Genomic DNA, 18,684 nt, shown 5'->3' on the forward strand with positions numbered 1-18,684 from the left:
ACATTTTTACATGGGAGCGCAAATTACTCGCCACGTTATGAACTAATTTGCGAAGTCCAAATTTGTCAAAGTAAATTTCTTCTGTTTGCAGAGTCGTAGTTAGTTTCAGAGTATTTAGTTAAGACACTTTTATAAATGTTCATAATTTACTTCCCAGCAACCAACCAGCTTTGTGTTTCGCGTCCAGACGTTTCTCGATGTGATAGTAACAACTGATTCATATTATACGATGTGAATATGCTTAAAATAAAGTAAAATAATGCTTATATATGGAATGTAATACGACAATTGGGTTTATTCTCTTTTTCACATCTATTTTTACAAGTTTTCATAGTACAAGTCAACATTTTGCCGTGTTATTTCGTAAAATGAACCGATGATGCCTCGACCATAGTTCGCACAAGAATGATGACGTCACGTTTTCAAATTTCATTTGAGGCCATACGCGAGCCCAGCCGGCTCAATGGAACCGGTATGGGGAGTGGGGATAATACGCTTTTAATCACTTAGGGCAGGTCTACTAATATTCATATGTCTATGAAACGCAGTAAATCACCAGCTTGTCCATTGGACCCAGTTCAGTACAACCACGTGCGTTGTCTCGGTATACCCTCGCCAGACAGAGGAAGTCAGTTACTATCAGTCTTGCCGTACACGGAGAAAATTTAGTATTGCTAATTTATTAAAATCCTGTTGAAAACAGAACAGCACGCCGTTTACTAATAAAATTTTATTAGTTTCCAAATATATCGTAACACGTGTTCATGCACCTGCGTTTGCCCTGTTAATATATAATGACGAAATTCGAAAAATGATTTTTATCGACGCGTGTTTCGACGTCGCGTTAATACATTCCTCTTTTTTACTAAAAGTTTAACATGAAACCTACGTCCCGTTTTTAATAGGATTACGAATAAATTGAAGAGATTTTTGATAAATTAGCAATATTTTATATCAGTAAGTTTTCTCCGTATATTTGGAGATATTAAAGAATATTATATTAACTTTTGATAAATTATAGTTTTATCGTTAGTTTCTTTTGAGTGTGAGAATGAAAAACAGCATTGATGGCTATCATTGCTTATACCTGAAACATCTGAACGTGATTTGCTACCTTCCATGGCACCTTTATTTGTAAGATGCTTCTGAAGAGCGCTTTGAAAAGCTAGAATTTCGTGTTAGGCTCTTGTAATATTTATGGCATTAACATTCATATTTGAGGTGATTTTGCACAAAAACGGCGCTGTAAAAATCATTCAACTATTATTATTATTATTTATAGATCGCGGACCATCAAAAGGTTTGATTTGTAGAAAACACCGTCAATATAATAATGACCATACATACCTACATGTATACAAATTTAGTGCATTTTTCACTTCAACTTATACTGTATATAACTCGACTTAAAATTAAATTAAATAAAACAAAAATGTTATTAAAAACGTTGAGAGTCACTGAAATTCCAGCATTTATGAATGAAGCGGCCATTTATATCCGGTGATCATGAATGAACGTAGTAAAGTAGTAAGTAATCCGTGAATCGGCCGTGTAAGGCAGCACTGGTTCATAAACTTCGTACGGTAGGTGCCTGTCCAATTTTTATTTACGACTCTTTTGTTAAAGTGTTATTTATTCGATTCTTATTTTAACCTTTTTCTATAACAACCGGTTATGCTCATGCCAACGGTCGATCGGCGCTGGACGGATGTGTAAAGTGGATGTTATACCTCGCGCCCAGTCGGATGCTGGCTTATGAGAGATGAAGGTACGAGGCACGACTGAATACGTACCTACCAGACTCACAGATCAACCTAAATATCCACTTCATATTATTATTATGTATTGATGTTCCACGCACGTCACTGTGGCGTTTAATTTTATCATGTTCTCGAAGACAGAAAATTTTTACATTCTTTTTTTGCCATTAAAAATTTGAGAAAACATTACTCTACTTGCTCGATGGCTTTTGGAAGTCGTCGGATTGGTTAAAATATTCAACTTCTCTATAATTATGCCGTGTTTTTAACTCTATTGTAAACAGGACGTTAATCTATAAATGGATAAATAGATAGGTCCCTAAACCTAAGCATATATATTTATGCCCGTTTTGATGAATTATTGAGTGGGTAGATATACCTAAACGTGCTTTTTACTTTTGAAAATTGATGATTAGTTAGTTAGAACTACACGATTGACATTGATACGGTTCTTTCGGTACCTACTTGTAGATACTGTTAAAAATGTGACTGCATGACCATTTCCAAATAATTAATTAGTTGTCAACGCAGATGGCCTTGTCCGAATAAATACAACGGACGAGATGCGAAAATATTATTATTTTGAAGAACACTATCCGACTTCCTCATAACATATTGTGCTTTGCTAAAAGTTTGTTATGAGATTTTTCAAATCATTCATTATTGGGCCTCTAGTCCCGTTTCTAACCGGAAAACGGATAATTTGACTAGATTTTTAACAAATTAACAAATTTCATATCAGTTAAGTTTTCTCCGTGCACGTGAATATACAGATGTCGTTAGTTGTAATTAACATTGATGCATAAATAAAATTCTGCGTCTCAAGCACTACGATTACTGCTAGGGTAAGCCATTTCTCCAAAAAAGTTGCATTGTTGTGTCCAATATATATATATATATATATAAATAATTGTCAGATGTGTGGAACACGTTCTGATGTAGTTTTTAGCTTTGCAGCACATTAGAACAGTTAATATTACATAAGGTTGGCTAATGCCAATGGCACTCTGTTCAGCGTACCCAGTCACCTGTCTCTAGGAGTCGTCAGATGACTAACTCAGTGCATGTACCGTACCTAGTATCTAGTATCTAGATGGCACATGGACTCTACAGTGTAAGTGTAATGGATAGAATGAATGGACCGTACAGAGATAGACACAGCACACAGCGGTAGTGGTCGGAACGGACGTTCTCTCGTTAGACGACATTTCAACTTACAGTTTCTTTAGAGGACGGCCCGAGTGTACCGCTCGGCTCGAGTTGCTCCTAATTCCTCTCCTCTTGGAACACAACCAACAACAGTCAGCCAACCTGCGGACTCTCGTCACCAGATTCGGAACGAGGCGTTTCGTGATACCCATTCGATTATTCAACACGTTTTATGAGCTTCCATGACAAAACAGAACACTGATAAAACGTTGACAAAACAATTTTAAAAAAAGTTCATAATTCTCGGAAACCTCAAATATTCTTTTATAAATCTCTAAACATTAAAATTTTCTCGAGAAAATGTTGTCACATGAAAATATTGTGTGGAATTATTTTTTTCGAAATTCTCTAGCCACCCCTCCCCCATGATATTGAAAAAAATGTGAGGAATTGAGGAAATAGTGTACTTATGAAAGTCTTCACTCCTCTTCGCCCTATGGATTCGAAAATATTGTGGAGAATCTAGTACTGAGCAATCGAGAATACCTCATACACACAAACGCATTATGAAATCCAGGGAAATTCCGTTCTGAAAAATCGGAACGTGTGAACGAAATAAAGTTTGGCGACCTCTGATCCATATGGTAATTAAAAAGGAAAAAAAAAAACGTTCTGACTCAGTCCCAAGACCTCTCTAGAGGAAAATTAATAATAAAATATAATTTCTTTGATATCTCCACGATTGTGACTCACTAGAATAAATTCCCTAGAATATTATCTATTCGTACATAAAATGTATAAACCTTTTTTTTACTAAGAATGTTAATCGCCAATTTATTTTGACTGAATCATTCCATATTTTAATTTAATTTGTTTTGTAATTTGTCTTCGGAATCTGATTAGATGGTTAAAATATTTGCCTGATTGCGTGAGTCAGCATTGTTTGATGATCAAATTGTAAATAGTTTTTGACGTTCGTAATAATATGTATGAAGTATGTTATTAATTTCGCAATGTTATTAGTTATTTTATGACTTATTACTCTTACATAGTCGTAGTTCCTGGCATTCCATCTAGCATTGCTTATATAATATTGTATGTATAAAACTCTCGCTACGCCTTCAACTGTCAAACACGTAGTTTTATTGCGGGGCAAAATCATATATTCAATTACAAATGTATTGTAAAATCAAACGAATTTAAAAAGTTGCTTTAACATTGTTTTAAAAACCGGTATTCGCAATCAAGTAATTATTATAATTGCATTACTAAATAACATTACTATAACGTCGGATGTCGAACCACTCGAACCCCAAACCTGCTTGTCTGCGCGTGAGGAATGAGGTCTAGCTTATAGGAATCTGATCGCCTCTGCCTGCTGCCTGCTGCCTGCTGCCCCCTACCAGTAAAGAAGACAAACACACAATCGAACGCAATAATGTCGAAAGTACCTACAACAGAGACATAGATCAATGAATGAATAACCGAAGGTATATTAGGTGTATGTAGAACTGTATGCACGTAACTATGCAATCTGCTTAGTGTAAGCGAGGAGAATAATTACCATACCTTATTAAGTAATGCACTCATTATTTAGGTGTAGTTGCTCAGATAGGCGGCGACTATTCATTATAACAATTATATTAATGATTGGCTAATTTTAGAAGTTTGCAAATAAAGCCTCAAGAACGCAACAAAGCTAGAAAATAACTAAAATCGCCATAAAAATTCTACACCAAACCTTCAACAACAATAGGTATATCATACTGCTTGATTTTTCCCTTGTTGGAAAATAAATTTTTACGGTCTTACGAAATATATTCAATGATTAAGTTCATTGCAATACTAAAAGAATTGTTTAACTCCTTGAGGTACGAACTTTTTTTTCTTATTTTTTACCTTTTTTTTGTTTTTAATCAATTGATGTAACTATAATAACGAGGAAAAAATATTTAAAAAAAAATTGGACTGAAGGCTTTTCAGGAATGAGGTGGTCAAAATTTTATACCACAGTACACATGGGAAAAAAATATTAGGTTCAAATCAAATGTTTATTAGAAATAAAAAAGGCCATTTTATATGACTAATTGTGGAAATTTTCAAAACAGTTTTATCTTTTTTTACACAAAGGGGTACTTTGCAAACACAACATATCCAGTTGGAACGTATGGGCCTGTCTTTTGTACTACAATTCGCACAACGACGTGAAGTAGTATGTTCTGGCCGGTGGGCGCTATTTTTCAGACGTATTTCAGGGTCCACGTAAGGCTTATGTCTCTTAATTTCCACCACCTCCGATGTGGACCCACGCTTTTTGGTGCATTTCAGCTCCTCTTCAGCCAAAAGTCCTCTGTAAACTTGCCTCCTGAAATCTTTGAGCCTCAATGGATTGTCTTTGTCAGCCTTACCCAACTTGCAGAGCTCTGTGTAAACAATGTAAGAATTTACAATTGTTGCATCTAAAAAGTGGAAAAATAAACGATGCCACCATTTTTTAGACTTTCTGTTTATCGAGTAAACCGCCTTCTTTTGATCAAACTTGTCCACATAATTCATGCAGTTGTTATAATTATTTAGAGCCAACGGACATGGCACCCTTGTGATCTCACCAGTTTTCTCTTTACGGTTGACATGCATGGCATCCTTTGGGTTGTGAAAGTTTGAAAGGAGGTGTACAGCTCTTCTATCTCTCCATTTTATCATGGAAATTCCTGTATCACTCACGTACCAGTCATATTCACCTCTTTTTAGGTTTTTATCATCCTTCATCTTAGGCAAATATTTTCTGGTTGATTGGACAGTTCCACATGAGCGAATATTCATATCTTTCAGCTGTTTTTGTAGGGGGTAGCAATTAAAATAATTATCAAAGTAAACTGTGTAGTTACGACCTTGAATAGATTGACAAAAATTTAAGACAACTCTTGGCCCTAAGGTAGACTCAGCGTAGTCACCAATTTTTCCTGTGTATATTTCAAATTTTAAGTTGTATCCATTTTCTGCACACATCATCCAGATCTTATAGCCTCTTTTAATGGGTTTTTTGGGCATGTATTGCTTCAATGTGCTGCGGCCTTTGAATTTGACCATGCTCTCGTCAATTGCCAAAGTAGGTGATGGCTTGTAATTTCGATCAAAGGTGTCTGACAAGCAGTTCAACAAAGGCCTTATTTTATATAATTTATCGAAATTAAGTTGACCTCTAGCAGGCATCAATGAATTGTCGTTGAGATGAAGGTTTGACAACAGCCAGCCAAACCTATGGACTGTCATAAATCTTGAAATATAGGGGTCGTGTAAATCAGGGGACGATAACCAATAGTCTCTATAACTGGGGGATTTTTTAATTCCCATTACTAAATTTAGTGCAATGAATTTTTTAATTTCCTGAACGGTTGTGGGTTGGTGATTTTTCCCGACTTGTTGTGCGTATAGATTGGTCTGGAAGCAGATATTTTCAATCAAACTAGGAGTCCAAAATTTCAGAAAAATTTCCAAAGGTGTGGGATTTTCCATCGTAAGAAAGTCATTATGTAGTCCTGTTTCTTCACGGAATTCACCGGGGAGGGCGGTATTGAACGTACGGCTCCATTTAGGCACGACTATAATCGCAGGTATGACAGGTGTAGATGCAGTTGTGCCTGGAACAGCAGCGGTGGATGACAAAACGGACATTGAGATATTAGGACTATACTGGGCAGATGGAGAAGACGATACTGGTCGGTTACGCGTACGCGAAAGATGAACATCAAAAGTAGATGGTGATTGTGAACCAGAAGGGCTGGATGTGCCTGCTATAGGGTGATCGAGTGTGGTAGATGAAGAAGACGCCGGGATTTGATTCCTCACACAAGATAGAGGCAGTTCATCATCATCATCGTCCGAAGAGGCGCTAACTGTGACATTTGCTAGATGCTCCTCCTGTAGATCCTCTTCCTCATTGTCTGAGCACCCATAACAACTGTCATCATCAGAAGGTATCTCTTCTAAAAGTATTCCTGCGATTTCTTCTTGGCGAAGACCTTTCTTCGGCATGGTGTATCTGTAAAATTATAAAATCAGAATAACCATGTTGTAAGACTAAAAAAATTACCTCAAGTACGGTGGTCGAAAAGCAAAACCACCAAAAAATTTCGATTTTACAAAAAAATACTATATTTATAGACATTTCTTATTGATAATTCGACAAATGAAATACAAGGGCACTAGAATTCATAAGAAATGGACAAAAATTCGAAATACATACCGTTATATTTCACTTTAAAGTCGGAGATCACAAAAAACCACAATTCGCTGGCAATTGTCAAACACATAACCAAACCGTGCAAAGCCACCTATTATCGCTATTGGAAACTAAATAGTAGAGAATCTATGTCTCACATGGCATTTAAAAAACTTGTCAATAGATGGCCGTTTTAGCATAATTATTTATTTTCAAGGTGGCCGAATTTTGAAACCACAGTACTTCAAAGAGTTAAATTATCTTTCATTGTTTTGTTTATTCCAGTATTATCCGGTTATGGTTATTTATAAACCGTGAGATTACCTCTCAAAACGCAGCACGATAAATGAGTTCATTTCTCAGATTGTATAATCACGCGTACACCATATCAGTTTTTTATTATGCACACCTTAGACGGATGACGTAAATATAAACAATAGATTGAGCAATGGCAATAATTTAGTTACATAATTTAGCAAAATTAAAAACCTAACACCCCTCCCGTTGCGGCGCAAGGCGATAGGTCGAGACACTAGTTTGAGAGGTCAAAGGGTCTCCCCGAACCCGCCTCTCCCGATCTGGCACGCCACGCAGGTGGTGGGTGGACAGGCGCATCCAGAGCACACCTCTCGCAATGAACCCGGGCACCCCTGCTAAGTCACCAAACTTAGCCAACTACTTGGGGTGACCTATGGCAGAGGTGTTGGTTATTCAATAAATGCTACCCGGGGCGGCGGTACCCAAACCCGCCTCTCCCGATCTGGCACGCCACGCAGGTGGTGGGTGGACAGGCGCATCCAGAGCACACCTCTCGCAATGAACCCGGGCACCCCTGCTAAGTCACCAAACTTAGCCAACTACTTGGGGTGACCTATGGCAGAGGTGTTGGTTATTCAATAAATGCTACCCGGGGCGGCGGTACCCAAACCCGCCTCTCCCGATCTGGCACGCCACGCAGGTGGTGGGAGGACAGGCGCATCCAGAGCACACCTCTCGCAATGAACCCGGGCACCCCTGCTAAGTCACCAAACTTAGCCAACTACTTGGGGTGACCTATGGCAGAGGTGTTGGTTATTCAATAAATGCTACCCGGGGCGGCGGTACCCAAACCCGCCTCCCAATTTAAAATCAAATAGCAAATTTATCTGTACAGATTTTGATTGCTTTTATTCATAACAGCTCCAAGTTTCAATCATATTCGGCTCATCTATTACTGACGTGAAATAAGTGTTATGACTGGTTTTCTTTACTCTGTGCCTCTGTGGTGAGGACGGTGTATGAGAAAATATTGTATCAAATAAAAACATAGTTATCCTTGTCACCAAAAAGATAAGGGGCCCTCCATTAGAACACGTGTGAGCTCCCCTTCTGTGATGTAACCTACCTCTGTCTGGTACGAGTATCTTCTCAATAGTTTTTAATCACTTCGATATTGAATTAAAAACCTATTCCGTCCAATCAATTATATTATGAGTGGATTTGTACGGGCATTACTTAGCTCGTTCATTTTTTATGTTTCTGGTCAGTTTGATCAGATACGATTATTTATGTATTTTTTAACCGCTATTATCATTTTATCAGATCCTTACTCAGGTTTTTGGTTGCCTTTTTTTATTTCAAGCAGGCCCTCTTCGCGTAATACAGGTGCTTGGAGTTTCGTTAAAATAAAATATGTGTATCCTCGGCAGGTAGCCACGAATTAAAGTCTGGTTTGTTGGGACAAGGCAACGGGGCCTGATAAAATATTACACGAGATAAATACAACAGGTATAAAGGAGACGTAAGAAATATTGTGGAAACATTCAGAATCTCTGAAAAAACCATTTGCATTTTAACTTATCGTCAATTGTAGGCCCCGGTTAAACCTTGATTCATTCATTTCTTCCCAGATCAATACAATTGTAAAACTCCTGAGTAATTTGTGATTGTCAAAATTTTATTTTAAGCTTATCCTATAGTATTTTAAAATATCAAACCTGGCCTTTAGCAAATGCCACGAAACGGTGAGATTAGAAGGCCACCGGCGATGGTAATCTAGTTTTAACAAATTACGTGTACTCATACATACCTCAAGTGTGAAGCCAATCACACTACGGGCGTTTAGATAATTAAATGTTATGTAGGTACCCATGTCCTTGATAACAGTGATTGTAAATTACAATTTTAATTATTAACGTATTTGCTGCGTCATGTTTACTTGAAACTGTTGCACGGGTGCTTTTGTTCCACTTTGTTGAATATTGTTTATTTTTTAGTTAAAAAAGCAATAATGTATGTAGCTATAAATACAATACAGATTTGTATCTTTTACATCATCAAAAGCTCTCAAATTTGAAACTTTTGCCGATATATATATATTAAAACGTAAGAATGCACCGTGTCACTTTTACGCCTGACCCTTGAACGCTCGACTAATGAATTCACTTGCGCACACTCGGTGACTCGGTGTGGTGTTGGTGTCTTGCTGCCCATCGGTATCACGGACACGCGTTAGTAATGTCACTTGATCATCGGCATCACTGACATTACCGTCCCCGTAATGACTGTTATTCGATGACAAATACTGCATACTGTATCAACTGGTCACTGGTCACTGGTCAGTGGTCACTGGTCAGTGGTCACTGGTCACTGGCCAGTGGGCCCATACGTGACTAGCTGACGAAGTGCCATGGGTACTTGCACGGCAGCTGGCAGTTATAATAATGATTGCCTTAATTGATGCTGATTATTGAAAATAGTGGGAGGAATTAACGCGAATGATCATTATTGTAGGGTATTTAATAATTATTTCGCAGGAAACAATTATAAAGTTTTCTCTGCAACTCATAATGAACATGATATATAATTTTGTCATTTTTATTGGTGCTCTGAGTATTTCTACTTCTTACGTCTTATTCTTACGTCTTGTTTTACAAGACGTAAAAACCTAAAAAATTTAATTAATGAATCATCAAAATGCCACTGACTGTCTTTTAGAAAAAACTGTTTTCCAAAACTCAATCCTTTTCTTCTATTCTGACCTAAATAATAGAATCTTTTTTTGTTACGGTGCTTTTCTTATTCATCTATTGCACAATGAAAGACGCCAACTCTTGATACAATATTAAAGTAGATAAGATTTTTAGAGCTTGTTTATCGTATTTTATTCTATTGACCCCTGTTCTGCACTTTTAGTTTCAGTGTTCTTTACCTTATTTCCTGAAAATAAATATGTAGATGGGTGTTTTCATAATAATTCTTGTTGTAAACTGCGATTGTATGCAAAAAATTTAAATAAATGTATTTTATCAGTCATGTACGTTGGTTACCATGCATATTTGAACTGAGATATTAGAAACCCTTTGTGCCCTGGGTCCCGACATGACAGATGCTGACCATGTGTTGTGTTGTAAATTGAGAAACTTCTCCGATTCATCTCAGGAATTCGGAAGTGAGACCGCTACACAAAAACGTGATGCATGACGTCATTAAAACATGTTATGTCGTGTTTAGGACCTGAGAAATGCCTCGAATATTGAGTCAGACAAATTATTAATAGTAGTTTTGGGCCCTTTCTCTAAGATGAACCGCTGATGTTACTGTGTCTACATAGATATTTACTACTTATACTTATAATATTGTTACAATAATACATAAGTAGTTGGTTATGAGTTACAAATTTGAGGTTATTATTCGAATATAAGTTTTACTTCAGATATATGTGGTTAGATTAGGTTGTTGTTGTTTCTCTTAGGCTATAAGTTGTTTTAAGATAGACATGCATTCGTTGTAAAGCTCTAGCTCTTAGACACTTTTTTATAAAAACATTAAAATGGTATTAGTTCCGATGACGTGTATTCGATCCAATTTGACACCCTCCGCGCTCTTTATCTTTTTTTACCTTAATTTATTTAATCCGTACCGACCGCGCGCCGCCTCTCCCGAGCCCGTACATCGGGACAGAAGAATAAAATAAAGAAATAAAAATATAGGAAATGCGCGGCACACGAAATTCAGCTCGCGCGCAGGTGTTCAGCTTATGTATCTGCCCCCGCCTCCTCTTTTTGGTAGAAAAGGGGAAAATATAGACTGAGATGGAGCGATAGGGGCAATGAAAAAAATTACGGTTCTTCCAGTTAGAGGATGGGAATGTTGGGTGAGCAAATCGAGACATGCGGGGCAAGTGATACCCTTCCAAATTAAGCAAAATCTTTTTTTTTACACGCAACACATCCAATTATTTTTGTGTCAACTACAAACATAGCCAAAGAGACGTTTGACAACAACAGTAAGGCGAAATAGTGATCACACAACAAAAAAACGTGTTACTAATATTTCTAAATTTGTGATGCCACCATTTCGACCTCCGTACCTATTTTATTATCAAACATTAAATCAGACAAATATAATCGATTATATTTGTATTATTTATGCATTATGTTTCCATGATCATTTTGTATTAGTTAATAATTTCTCATTTGTAAAAAGTATTGTTAATATTATTTTATTGTCCTTTGAATGATAATAGTATGACAATTTTATCGTAAATTTGTCGTAACGGTATACTTGATACGAGGAAAAAATGTATATAGTATTGTTTTTATCATCACATCATTGTTTAGCGGTGCGCAGCTTTATCTGAGAATCCCAATAATGAATCACCGAATGTTTATTTTACTCGAAACGGTCAAGTTAGGTTAATTCAATGTGACATTTGATCGCCTTTCAATTGTTTCACCTGCAAGTATTGTTAATAATACAACAAATCACAATATAAATTCATTCGTAATATTTTTCTTCCAAGCAAAATATTTCAGTAGTCACGATTAAATCATTTTATTTCCATCATCATCATTCTTTCAAAATATTTAATACAATTCTTTTTTATTTTAAAAATTGTTTTTTTTTTCAAATTGCGGTCAGTCCCTTTGGTTTTAAAGGTGCACATTTTAATTCTTCGTGGTGTGTTCTCTTTCTACCACCATTTAGTTACATCATATTTCTCACTACCTAGGTAAGGAAGTTACAAGGAACGAGTTGTTCCCACAAGCTAACAAATTAGCCTGAAGGGACAGGGAACTGAAATTTCTCATACCTGTATATAGCAGAAATACTGTCTAAATGCCGCACCTAAATTTCAAGAATGGTGAGCTCTGGCATCATGAAATTTACACAGTTTTCTGTTTACATTTTATAGGTTAACGCAACCATTATCAGCTAGCAATACCATTTCCATCATGAACTCTTTAGATTTGAAATATTTACTTAAATTTATAAAAAAATATTACAAAATGCTTAACAAAAAGAACATTTTTTTGCTTCATTTGTTCATTTCTTTCCGAAAATATGTAATTATTTTCTTTTTTGTGTAATCTACGAGATTAGTTCGATTTTACTTCCGGACTGCTGCCTTCAGGTTAAAGACTGCATTGATGATAACCAGCCTCCGATAGGAAAAAGCCCCAGAAAAGCTCTAATGAATTACTCTAAGGACGGGTTGTTTCAGAGACATTATAAATTTCGAAGTTAATTTTCGTGAAAGATTTTTTCAAGATGTGTTATTTTGTTAAGCAACTAGCCTATAATGATATAATAACAGAACCCGAAAATTAACTTTTACATTTAAAAAGCTGTAGGTAGAAGTTTCTGAGCTCACTCACAACCGATGCGAATCTACAAGTAACTCTCCGTTAATAATATTTTTTACCATTTTTCATTTATTGTACCTTTATGTGTTGTACATTATTTGTAACCTCTGCAGCAACTGTGAAATGACGCAATGTTTTTAATTTAGTGCAAAGTCGTATTTAAACATTCTAATAAAAGTGTGTGTTATCTGAAGTGACCTGCCAGGTGCCAGGTAAGTATGTTTCGGTATATGTTAGTTTGTACGTAAGATAAAGCCTAGGAACTACAGCTCCCTTGAGGTGATTTTTCACAAAAACGGCGCCTTATGTCACAACGGTTCGGTTTATTTACTGAACTACCTTTCTAGGAAGGGTCATTAATGAGGGAGCCGGAACATACATAAACCGTTATATTCACCAAGGCAGAACAAATACAATAATCTCGCAACTGAATTACCGACTAAATAAATAAAACAATGTAAATATTTCAAACAACACATTTATAAGAATTCAATTTAATTTCAAGAACTCAATTTCAAAGTAAGAATCGTGGCTCCCTTATCATGCGCAAGAGTTCCTCTTTTATTATTTTAAGTTATATATAACTAATAATGAGCTTAAATATAATATTTTAAGTATGTATATGTCTACCTAAATGTAACTAAAAAAAATTATTACAATTTTAAAAAACTACAATATAATATTTTAAAAATAATTTTTTTCTCTTTAACAACTTCAATGTCCACAATTTTTGTTGTTGTTGTTAAAATTCGTTAATATTATTGTTTCTACAATCATAACAATACGTACAATTTATTTTTGAATCTATATGTTTAATCGTTTCACCCCAGCCTACTCCGAGCTCAGGTGTGGATTGTGAATCCGAACAAGACAACGTTGATAAAAAAACGGTCAAAGGTTCGATGAAATAACCGAAGACTTTGTGCTCAACTGAAGTTCCGAGAAAGATAATGAAAAATACGAAAATTAAAACCAATGTTTATTTATACATTACTGCGAATGTGCTACTGAATCGAATTAAATAGACTAATGCAACTGAAAATGTAGGTACACGTTTTGTATTGATGTTGCAACAAAATAAATATTTTGTATTAGCACGTGTTGCTCACTAAATTTCTACCCGAGTATAATGCATTTCACGAGATGTATGAAAGTAATGTTAAACTAGACCCCTGCATACATTTATAATTATTAACGCCCTTTTTTCATTTATTTTTATATAAAACTAAACTGCCCAGCAACAATCTTTTGTATTCATTTATTGATTTCCGCTGATTTGGCATCGTTATTTATAGTACGAGAGCCCACGACCAAAACCATGTCTCATAGCAATACGGCAAAAACCCTATAAAATCGTTAGATTGTATGATTCTGAACCCGACTAGGTGTGTAGTAACGGTCGAAAGTGTAGCAACTGCGTGGGAGGCCATTTCTGCTGTGTCAAAAAAAAAAGACAGTCGGTATTATAGCAATACGTCTGATAGTGAAAATGTATATAGATTTTATAATTGTATTACGAAAAAGTTTGTTTTCAGACATTTTGCGCGTAGCATATAGCCTGAGCGCATTTTTGAAAATGTCAACAAATTTAGCCGACCTGTATCATAGCAATACGGATAATTTTTTTTTTCAACTTTTCGTATTGCTGCCATGATTACCAAAAACCTGTTTTCAGACACTTTAAGTGTAGCATATACTCCCAAAAACGAAAATAACGTTTCGGAGTCGCCTGGCCGACGCCTCTGTTAATTTTTTTTTAAATTTACAGCCTTCATAGATATTCAAGAATCTCCCTTGTCTATTATATGTACTTTGACAGATGACAGATGTCATTACTTATTTCTTTTGTAAAAGTTACTCAAGTGTGCTTTAAATAAAACCAAAACTATCAAATCAATCAGTATTTAATTTCAACAGCCTCAGCGCGTGTTACGCTCCTGCCCCTCATTCATTGGTTTGTAACAGAAAATTCAAGATGCCTCAATACGATTTTTAAATGATATCTGAGTATCGAAAAGTTGTCTGATAGAGAAGGTGCTACACTTAATTTGTCTGATATAATTTTTTTGCACATGTGGACAACTTATTTTATCATGTCCAACAATTTTCAGACATATTGCTATGATACCGATCGGTAAAATTTGTTAACATTTTCAAAACGGTCTCAAAATTTAATGCGTTCACATTTCCGTCTGAAAATTGTTTTGTTCGCATCAAATAACCAAAATTTACTAATAAAAAAGATTTTCAGACGTATTGCTATGAGACATTTTTTTTGTCTCATTTTTAATTTTTTTAAGTGATTTTACGGGTTTGCGCTACACCACTAACGTCTGAAAAATATGTTTCCGGTATCTCAGAACTATCATTCAACTACAGTCTGCAAATCAGACATATTGCTATGATGCAGTTCGGTAAAATTCTTTGACAATTTTGAAAATTCGGTCAGATCAAACGCTACGCGGAAAATGTCTGATATTGGTATTTTCGAGTTCAAGATAATCGTATCTATCGATTTGATGCGGTTTTGGCCGTATTGCTATGAGACAAAAATTTTGGTCGTGGGCTCTCGTACTATTACTTCAACGGGTGTTCTGGGTAATGCGTAGAAATAAGATAGTTAGTCCCAGAATTTCTACACTGAAATAAATCTATTGTTACACAGTGTAACACTGTAAAATATGTAATGATAATATACAGGATGTACGGGGGTAAAGTGCAATAATTTTGGGAGGTCATTAGTAGAAGTAAAAAAGAAAAATAACTTATTTTGAAATTTAATTTTTTTCCATACAAAAATATTTTTTTTTTATTTTACCTGAAAACTACCTTAAAAGGTTGGATTTTTCGTTGTCTTTTTTACTTGTTTTTTTTTGTAGTTTGTGCACTTTCCAACTTATATGTAGGCTCAAAATAGTAAAATAGCCGTGCTATTTTAGCTAGCAGCCTTCCTCGTGTCTGTTCGGGTATTCTTTACGTTAGAATAGGTGCGGCAGACATCCCTTTCATCGAGCGCCGATCGCACATTGCGTCGGTTTTCGCGTGCGCAAACCGGTTTCTCTCGGTGCATTAAACGCAGCGGCCGCTTGCTGCAGCAGAACGTGCTCAACTCCGCTATCCGGCGCCAAACTTACCATACTGAGAATAATAAATAATAATATACACCGCAGTGTTTTCACCTGTGTGAGATTCATCGGCAGGTGTTATCGGGGTAACATTACATTACATTTGGCTCGCTACTGGAGGCCGCAATGCTTCACCATTCACTAATCACTACTAACTGTATATCACAAGGTTAATTGTATCTAATTCCGGTGCAGAGATATTGAGTTAATTATAGCGTAATTAGGGCGTCCCCGACTTCTTCTACTCTCCAAACACTCTGGCACTGGCAATAATAAGAGCAAACATACGCGGACTGAATTTGGGTAAGAACGTAGAATGCATTCTTTTCAATGTTGTCAGTTGCCATTAATCTGTAAACAAAATTATAAGATTATCCGGCCGCTATAAATTAGAAAGAGCTGTTAGTAAATATATTCATGTCGCTAATCTTCAAAATAACAAATATTACTAATCGTACTTTACGAAAGAACACTGTCCTATTATTATGCGAGGGAGACGCAATACACGGAATCCTGCTAATAATAATTATCCTCAGTCACGATCTCGGTTCCCGTATGAATGGCAGCAGCGTTAACTCGTTGGCTGACCAGGTTGATCAGGTAAGCACCTTGCATACTGCCGCGGAAAGGGGAACGCCCACTAAATACTAATTTGTCCAGAAGAAAGGTAACTAAATCACTTTCACGTAGTGGCTGTAACATGTTCTGCCTTTTCGGAGAACATGAAAACCTTGGTATGCTTGAGAGGAAATGATCAAACGCGTTCAAATGTTGATAATGACTCTATATATTAGATCTTTATACGAGGAATACATGGTATAGGGTAGGTACCTGTAGAAGTTCTTCATCGAATGCCCAAAATTTGTGAAAATATAGTTTTACTGGGTGTAAAAATAAGACAGCCCTTGGTCACGTTATGTGGAGCGACAGATTATACAACATCAATGGGAATATTGATAAAAATACATTTCAGATAACCACGCCTAGTGGCTGATACGATTTCATTTTCGCCGAGTTGTTCCGGGATGCAAGTCACTACCATAACCTTTCACCCAAACTTCGATAGCAGAGGTCACCATAAGAAGAAAAGTATTCTTATGTTAATGGTGCGCACGTACCTACACACACTTATTTCTGAGATACCGATCATTCTAAGAAATTGGACCTCGTCTGATATTTCATGTTTTTACGCACAACAACACTCCTAGTTCTGGTGTAATCTTTTTTATGAATTGAGGAGTTGTTAGATGTTTTTATCTACAGATTGCTTATCATTTAATAATAACATGGTATTTATATAGCGCAGTTTAGTGTCATTTCACTTCAAGTGCGAGAAGCAAGAATATGTGAGTTGCTCAGTGTCAGTGTTTATAAAAGTAACATGATAACATCCGTTTTGCATCCGGTGAGATTATGATTACAAATTATTACAACGGCTCCGCAGAGATATTTATTTATAAAACTGACTTTAGGATATCCTGTTTGGAAGCAAAATAAACATGCGTCCATTATGGATCAATAAATATAAAATACACTCGCTTGTACGGGGCACGTATTATTATTGTTCTGAAAAAAATTGCAGAAATGATAGCTAAAATATGTGCTTGCTCTACAACTTTGATTATAAAAGCATGTCATCGAGTTACATTAACATTTACCGTCTTACTAATTAAATTCTTATATGCCCGTTCGACGTTGGTGTGCACGAAGAAAAATGAACTTGTTAAAAAAAAGTGACAGTATGCCAACCTGCCTGATAAAATATTAGTCATTCAGAAAATATCGAGAACACGTGTTATTTTCCTAATAGATAAATCATGACGGAATGCGACAATATCAGTATTTGTATGAACCCGTCTACCGACGTCCTATTCTATATAAAATATTCGCTTTTAACTGAAACTTGGTTAGGAACTCTTTCAATTCTTTCGTTATAGGCCTGCAGCCCAATTTTTAACAGAAAGACAAATAATTTGACCAGGTTTTTAATAAATTAACAATATATCATATGGGTAAGTTTTTTCCGTATGGCAAAGCCTGGATTAAGACCGTTCAAACCAAACAGACGCCATGGTGATAAGTCAAGTTCTGACCTTACGCGCCGCGTAATATTTACACAATTTCAATATACACACAAAACGAGAAGCCACAATCAAATAGATTCGGTAGAATATCATTTTAAGACACTACAATACAAAGACATACAATACATAGACAGATATATAAGACAGTCAACATACTCATAAGCACACACACACTCAAAGGCACACAGCATACTTAAAACACTCATAAGCATATTTATACAATTACATGCATACAATCAATGGATACTAATGCATTTGTAAACAATATCAATACATAAAATCTTGATCCATTAACCACTGTCTTTATTTTAGTTCGGTTTTGCAGGTTGATTCGCTTTTTACATTCATTGGCATCTTATTAAATGTAGGTGACACAAGAGAAGTAAATGTCCGTTGCCCGTATTTATTAGTAATTGATAGTAAAAATTAAGGCTGTGAAATTAAGATGCACAACTTTTGGTACGAAATGATTAAAAAACAACTCCCATCTTTCGGGTCTTTTCTCGAGAATTATTTAAATTTGCAGAAGAGTGAGACAACTATTAACCGTGGATAGAAAATCACTGAGGAAACTATTCAAACTATTAACAGGACACTGCTACCTCAAGAGTCGTGAAGAGAAACCGATTGCCAATGTCTCGTCATGTTGGAAAAAATACTAAAATACCCGAGGTACTACATTGACAAATATGGAGGCAATAACCTGCCATCCCTGTG

At 36.0% G+C, this 18,684-nt stretch overlaps 2 protein-coding genes and 1 long non-coding RNA gene across 4 annotated transcripts in view; 1 reads left to right on the forward strand and 2 right to left on the reverse strand.

Moving 5' to 3' along the window:
• LOC149425702 (elongation factor-like GTPase 1) overlaps positions 1–18,684 on the forward strand; it is a 457,452-nt gene that overhangs the window by 272,344 nt on the left and 166,424 nt on the right. The gene's annotated exons all lie outside the window — the stretch shown is intronic.
• Positions 1–18,684, reverse strand: part of aos (protein argos) — a 60,094-nt gene that overhangs the window by 33,503 nt on the left and 7,907 nt on the right. The gene's annotated exons all lie outside the window — the stretch shown is intronic.
• Positions 6,632–7,356, reverse strand: LOC149425704 (uncharacterized). The gene is made up of 2 exons (XR_016304184.1): positions 7,156–7,356; positions 6,632–6,951 (listed from the first exon to the last, which is right to left on the reverse strand). It is a non-coding gene; the product is annotated as an uncharacterized LOC149425704 (long non-coding RNA).

Source organism: Hesperophylax consimilis, chromosome 2 (genome assembly GCF_061612785.1).
Source record: "Hesperophylax consimilis isolate HC1 chromosome 2, BYU_Hcon_1.0, whole genome shotgun sequence".
Lineage (NCBI taxonomy): Eukaryota > Metazoa > Arthropoda > Insecta > Trichoptera > Limnephilidae > Hesperophylax > Hesperophylax consimilis.